The following is a 7,818-nucleotide window of genomic DNA, read 5'->3' on the forward strand; positions in this document are numbered from 1 at the left end:
TATGTATTTAATTTACAAGTGTAAGATTTGGAACTTTTCCAAAATATTTACCAAACAAAATTAACTTTACTTTTTCCTTCCATCTTAACAGTTGCCGAGAAGATGAAATATAAGGAATAAGGGACAGAAGTCTACGAGCTTATGATCTGATAAAATATTTCTTTTCCTTTGGGATCAAATAGGCATGCGAATAAGCACATCAGTGGCATACGATTACATAAATCCCTCAACTGCAATTCTATAAACACATTAATTAAATACATGTTTGATTACTTATTTATACTCTGCCAACTTAAAAAATATTTGAGGCAATTATGTGAAAATATAATGGCAATGCTTAAATATAATATTGCCTCATATTGAGATGTGAAAATATTAAAAATATATTCATATTCATATGCATATTCTGAAACATTATTTGCATATTTAATATATTATCCATGCTGTGCTTTCTCCATATTTTTGAGACTTGACATCACTATGAGTTTCTATAATTTTGGCATATATTTTTTATTAATTATCTTAGTGATCATTGTTTTACAATGAGCAACATCAGGATTTTGTTTCTTCCACGTTCTTACTCTTCTTCCTGTTGTTGTGTGTGTGTCGGGGGGGCATTGAAATATGTAATAAAACAACATCTTTCCATCATCAGGACTGTTTTTTAACTTTCCGGATTATCAATCTTTTGTTGACTTAGCAAAAGCACTTTAGTCACCACTTGCTGCTATCAATATTATTTGGCTTTTCAACCACTGATTTGGGAAAGACTTCCATTTCTTTCTTCTTCAGTTACTTTTCTATTCAGTTCTCAAAACTGAGAATTTACAGTTCATAATTTTTGTTTGCTAATTTGCTTTTCACTTCTTCTTTTGTCTACTTGACTAATTAGGCAGGGACTAGGCCAAATTCTTGTAAATTCAAAAGCTATAGGCCTAGTCAAATTAGAGGCATGTTAGTATTCAGCCTTTAAATACTTCAATTAAAACAATTAAGTGATTTCTACTAAATGAAACACAATAAAGAAAGAATCTGCTATTTTGCAAGCCCTCATTTTTAAAATATCTGTAAAAATGTAATGTTCAGTTAATGTGCAGCAGGTTTTCAGGATAATTAGATCTGAAAAGCATTGCTGGTAATCTTATTTCCAAGTCAAGACTATCCCTTATCTTGCGATAAGATAATGTTACAATAACAAGGACCGTCAAGCTAGTTGATGGGATTCAGTGATGCTCCACTCTGATGCTCTGCACCTCCAGGGAATAATGCTCTCTGACCATTGAAAGTTTCCTTTGGTAAACTTTCTCATCCTAACTTGTTTTTCGTATTATAATCTGATAAGATATTTATAAACAGTCTCTCACTTTGATGTTTGTATGTGAATAAGACATTTTTAAGTTATATGATGAACTTGGTACACTGTTTAAGTCTGCAAACAACTGTCTCTGGATGCTCAGTTTCCCACATACGGATTAGGGAAAAATTTTCACACTTATCTTATTCAAGTTGGTAAACAGTAGCATACAGACTGAGTTAGAGTGTGGTGAAGTATTCCAGGGTTACGATTCCTTGTGTTTGCTGCTGCTACTGTATGTGCGTTTGTGTGTGTGTGTGTCTGTGAACTGCCAAAGAAAACTTAAGTGAATATGGTGATCTTCTCTCGTGATAGACTAGGCTACTTCTAAATAGAATAGTAGGGGTAACATTTACTTTTTAACACAGCTTTCTCAATACAAGTGTTGTTACAAAAGAACATCCTAAATGTGTCTCTTAACACTTTTTGTGATAGCCTGGCTCAAGCACTTGGTAATTAGATTAGATGCGAATATTTAAGTAAGGCTTTATATCTGCCACTTCTCTCAGGGTTGCATTGCTAGTCAACTGATGATTACGTTCGTGCGATTATATCTATAAAGCCCCCTCTTTATATAATTGAAATCCCTCAATTATATCATTGTACAATTGATTTCAGAAAAATGTTCCTAGAACTTTGCTCCTTCACCAAAAATGTCTGTTGTATTAATTTCCTATGGTTGCCCTAACAAATTACCACAAACTTAGTGGCTTAAAATTACATATATTTATTTTCTTTTAATTTTGGAGGCCAGAAAAATGAAATGACCTTTACTGGGCTGAGATCAAGGTGTTGGCAGGGCTATGCTCCCTCCAGAGACTAAAAGAACATCCATCTCTTGCCTCTTCCAGCTTTTGGTGGCTTCTGGCACTCCTTAGCTCATGGCCGCATCACTCTAATCTCTGCCTCCACTGTCACATTGCCTTTTCCTCTGTGTGTTTGTTTGCAAAAATTTCCCTCTGCTTCCCTCTTATAAAGATACCTGTGATTGCACTTAGGGTCCGCCTGGATAATCAAGAATAATCCTCCCATCTCAAGATCCTTAATTTAATGCTATCTGAAAAGCCTTTCTTTTTTTTCTTTTTTTCTGCCATACAAGGAAATAATTAGATTCCAGGTATTGGGATGTGGATATCTTTTGGGGCACCATTATTCAGACTCCATACCACTCAAACTTCTATGCAAATGCCAAGAACTATCTGTAAATGCTATAATTTAAGTGAAAAGAAAAACTGACATTATTATGTCATCAGCAAAAAAAATTGAGGAAGATTAGCCTCAAGCTAACATCTGCCACCAATCCTTCTCTTTTTGCTGAGGAAGACGGGCCCTGAGCTAACATCTGTGCCCATCTTCCTCTACTTTATATGTGGGACACCTGCCACAGCATGGCTCGATGAGCAGTATGTAGGTCCACACCCAGAATCCTAACTGGTGAACCCTGGGCCGCTGAAGCAGAGTGCGTGAACTTAACCTCTACGCCACCAGGCTAGCCCCAGTGTCAACAATTCTTGTCATAGTTTAACTCATTTTAAAATTTGGATTTCTAAGTCTTTATAATTTATTCTCCCTCTGCTTTATTTTGCCTAAATATGATTCAGATTATAATTCATTAATGAATAAACCGAAAATGTGTAAAAATCTGGAACTTTCAAACATATAGTTGTTGTTTTTCTATTTCATATGTAGGATTTCTTTTCCATAAGCCTCAGAGTATAATTCTAAAAGTTTAATGAAAATGGACAAATACTATTACTCCATTTCAATTCTACAGTCCTGTATGAAAAATACTTTGCACAGTGTTTTCAATTCCGTTATTACAATTTTTACCACAAGAATGAGGTGTCAGATTTTTATTGTCTGATATATGTTGGGAATTAGAATTGCATGCCCTATCACCCTGACCTTTATCCATATTCCACATTTTGATTGGCTAACCTTTCTACTTCTTCTTCCTATTTATAGCTTTACTTAACGAAGAGGAACAGGTGAAATGTCCAGCCAGTAAATATACAGAATAGCAGGAGGTCAAGCTGATAGGGGAGACGGGTAAATTTCACACAGGATTTGTAAGCTTCCAATGCCAGGACCTCATTGTCATGTAAAAATCTAAATAAAAATGTAAAATAGCATAACTAAATCCATTCTCTAAAAATGAGTAAAAGAAATGTGGCAAATTTAACTCATTCTCCATAATGTTGCAATTTCCTAGCCTTCCATGGAAATATCCTTGAAGGTTTACTTGAGGTCACCAAGTCAGTTTTCATTATCACTAAAGTGATGCATACATATATTTGTATCTTAAGCCTTGTATAAGGAAAGCTATTTCAGATCTGTCATCTTTCTTGGTTGATACAAAATCAGAGATTGATTATGACTATTCCAACTCTTCTCTGACAGAGCATGTGCTGATGAGCTTTTGGCAAAACTACAGTTCATGACTAACAAAGACTTAACTTTACTCTGAATACCTATATCCCCAAACTTCTTTTCACACTCTCTTTTGAGCTCAATATTTCATTTGTAAGCATGTATCCATCTACAGTATCCAGATCTGTTCCTTTTTGTTCGATTAGTCTTTTTAGTATATTTATAATTAGAACAAGAGTGCCAAAAATTACCACCCAAGTTTAGAATAAACTAGCTTTTGGAAAGAAATGTTTAATTTAAAAATAAACCTAAATTTCCCCCAGATTTTGAAATACAGCAATTAAAGTTATCATCTTACATGCATATTTCCACAAACAAAAAAATCTTAAATCCAACAAATTTGTGTATTAAATGCTGCTTCAAATGCAATTTCAAAAGATGGCATTACACAAACCAATAAGCAAATAGTGCACGTTCTTTGAGATGTCTTCTACACCTTGATTCAGTGTGTCTGGCACCTTTGTTCACAGGAAGGAGTTAAGCATGAACTAATTATATACCAAGTTTTCCAGTGCCTTCCAGAAACATACATCTTTGAAGACAGTTCTTATTGTCTTTTAAAAATAGGTACATGGCAAAAATACTAAAGCATAAACATTTTTGCCTGGCCAAGGGAAACAAATAAGGTTTAAATTTCGCCATCCTAGCATAACAGAGCTTGACTCTACTATTGACTAATAAAGCACACTGGCTGGTCAGGAGTAGAACTCTGGTCCTGAGAATGAGACCCAGGAATATCCTTATCTCGTTTCTCTCAGGCAGACAATGCCCTGGCAACTGCAGTAATACCTGCACCTATGTTTTGTTGATGACATGCTGTATACTTACCTGCTCCTAAGTACTTTATACACACAACCTTATTTTAATCCTTATAATCACTTATAAGTAATTCTTATTCATAAGAAAGTCATATGAGGATCAAACTCATATCACTTTATCAAGTTTGCATAATTTTATAAATTAGCAGAGACAAGATTTAAAATCAGATATGGCTGACTCCAATCCTCTGTTCTTAACCCATATCTACATAATAAATATGGAATTCAATTTTATTGAATTATTTCTCATATATACATATAGAACTATCATTTCACACCAAAGCATAATTCACAAAGTGTGTTGGGATAGAGCAAAGAGCAGGAGAAGAGACAAAAGGATGAGATTCAACTGGTGATTGTCTAGAATGATCTGTTGATCTTTTGTTTTGTTTTGCTCGTTTTTAATCTAAAGGAATGTATCCTGTAAACATAGTTGTTTTGTTTTGTGGTGGTGGGTCTTTTTTTTTCCCTCTTCAAACAGGTGGTACCAATTAAGAGATTAACTTTCCTAACAAGTATATGCTTGTTAAAATCAGAGCCACAGGTCTGGAGAGTTAGCTGACACCACTCATGAAAGCTGAGACAACCATCAAGCATACAGTGTGTAGACAGGGCCCACCTTTCTCAAGGCCAGATGGCCATAAAGTGCCCCAAAGGCTGGCTCCTCCCCACAGCGTAGTTGCCTCACCTACTTTGATTTCTTTTCCATTCTTTCAGCGGAGTCTTTCTTTCTTCCTGCTTGCCTTATTTAGAATTTCCTGGTTTTCACCCAATGGCCAAGCTCCAGGCTAGCTGTATTCCTAATTCCATGTTATCTCCTTCTTAGCAGACACTAGTTTAGTCCAGCCCTACGGAGAGACAGATTCTGCCTTATCCTAGCGAATAATTCTGCCTGCTTCCATGACCTATATGGGTACAATCCACTAAGTGACTAATAGTAGAAAATGCCCTAATTCAAATAGCTGAAGCACTTATGGCGTGTCTCTCTAAAAAACAAACAAAAAAATAATCAAGTTTCAAATGAGCCATTTAAAATGAGCCAGTACATTCAAGGGGAAAAAAACTTGATTTCACTTTAAAGCTACACTTTGAATTAGTGAGTACAAAATTGAATTTGTACAATTCTCCCAAACACTGGATCCAGTTAATTTCCACACCTAAAGTTGTCATTTTGAAGAATGAACACAACTGATTAATACGCTATAAATAGGATTGACAAATACAGGCAAAAAAACTTGCATATACCCATTACAGTCGTTTATTTTTCTAAATTCACATTTAGGGTCAAATTTCAGATAACTGCATCTAATCAAAATCTATCTTTGCCACTCTCCCTCTTCATATTTTGGAAATCCCTCTGCCCCTCAGGCTTTCAAGAGCTAATAGTAGGTACTTCTCACTCTTGTTTTGTTCCCTAGATGCTAAAGTTTCCTATTGCTCCAAACTTTTTTTGTCATCCTTCCATCACAACTTGGCTGTCCTTGGTTCCATTCCATGAAGATCATTTACCACATGAAGTGACAATGGAAGATAAAGTCATATAAGCTAAGTTATTTGTATGAGACAGCTGGATAACATTGCATCTGCTATGTGTACTTTCAGAAGACACTCAAGTAGTCATTAGGAATTTTAAACATTCGAATTTCTTCTAAAGAAGATGTAGCTAAAGAAGATATTCTGGGACTAGAAATGCCTCTACATAGCTCTCACGTTACTTAAGTTCTTTCTAAACATAAAAGGTGATCTCCTCTAGATCGTTGTATTAGCTGTGAAGTCTCTCTAATTATCCTCTGTTGAAAAACCAATTTAAAAATAATTATTAATAAAATGTGTTGGTTTTCATTTTTATTCAATGAAATGTTTACTCTAAACTAACACAGAAATAACCATATTAGTTACTTCAGATAATTTAATATCTATAGGCAGGTAAATCAAAATCCAAATTCTCTTCAAAGGTAACTGCATGAACACATTAACATTATTATAGAAATCGACTGATCTTTAAACATACAGAGTATCAATACTTATGGACCTTAGAGCCCTTTAAAAATTCAAAGAAGAAAATCGGTCCTCCTAGCATTCTTGAGCACAATAAAAAGGACAATAATATTTTGCTAATTCTATCCATATTGCATCGAAGATTGGTATCAGTCAGCAAGCTGATCAAGGCAGGTGGCTTAAGGCACCTGTGCGTGGAATTCTCTTATCACAAGTACCTAAGAGCACTCTCTGGCCAACGTTACCTCAAGTTTATGACGTGACAGTTGCCCCCCAGCAAACTAAGAGGACATGACTAACAGACTTAAATAAGTCCATATTATTCATTTCATTTCATTTCAAGAGTGGTCACAAGGGAGCATACAGATGTAGCAAATTAATAAACACCATGGAAAGTGGGGGATATTGGGTGGAATTCAGATCACTAGGGACCAAGGCTATCTGGGAAAGGGCCCATGAAGGCTGAAGGGAGAGAGACAAAGGAGGAGGCTGAGGGGAGGCAGGTGGAGGAGCAGATGCCCTTGCTAGGGGAGGAGAACTCGAACGGCAGCAACACAATAGCTTACACCCAGTCACCTCACTTAAGTGAATATTTCATCTGCACTTCGCTTGAGAGACTAGGGGTAAACCGTTGTAGACTGGGACAGATTGGAAGGGCTTTGAATGCCAGACCAAAGACAAAACTTTATTCTGGAGCTGCGATATATTCCCTAAAGGATTGTGAGCAAAAAAATTGATATGATAAAAACAATGCCTTGGATTACTTTGCATAGGAAGAAGAGAAGTGTGCAAAGAAACCAGCTATGAAGCTATTTTTGACACAGGGGAATTGAAATTCATTTTAAAATGTCAAAGTTCAATTAGACAAAAACACTGATAAACTTTTCTTTAATTAGGAGAGAGACTGAAGTATGGATTTTGTTCTAAAGGATGATGTGATTTTATATATATTTATTACGTATACATACTATACATATTATATTATATATATATACACAATAAACTAATATGTATATATTAGTTCACTATAAACTAATTGGTTTATAGTGTCAGACAAATTAAACTGCAAATAGCCTATAGCCAGTAAATATTATCATGGGGAGGGTTCCATGAAAAATAGGCTGGGGCTGGAGTTACAAATTAACTCAGGTAGTCACTGCTTCCTCTTCTGCATTGTTTCCAACTGATTTCTCTCCCTGAATATTTCATCTGCAAATC

This window comes from Equus quagga, chromosome 22, assembly GCF_021613505.1.
Source record: "Equus quagga isolate Etosha38 chromosome 22, UCLA_HA_Equagga_1.0, whole genome shotgun sequence".
NCBI lineage: Eukaryota > Metazoa > Chordata > Mammalia > Perissodactyla > Equidae > Equus > Equus quagga.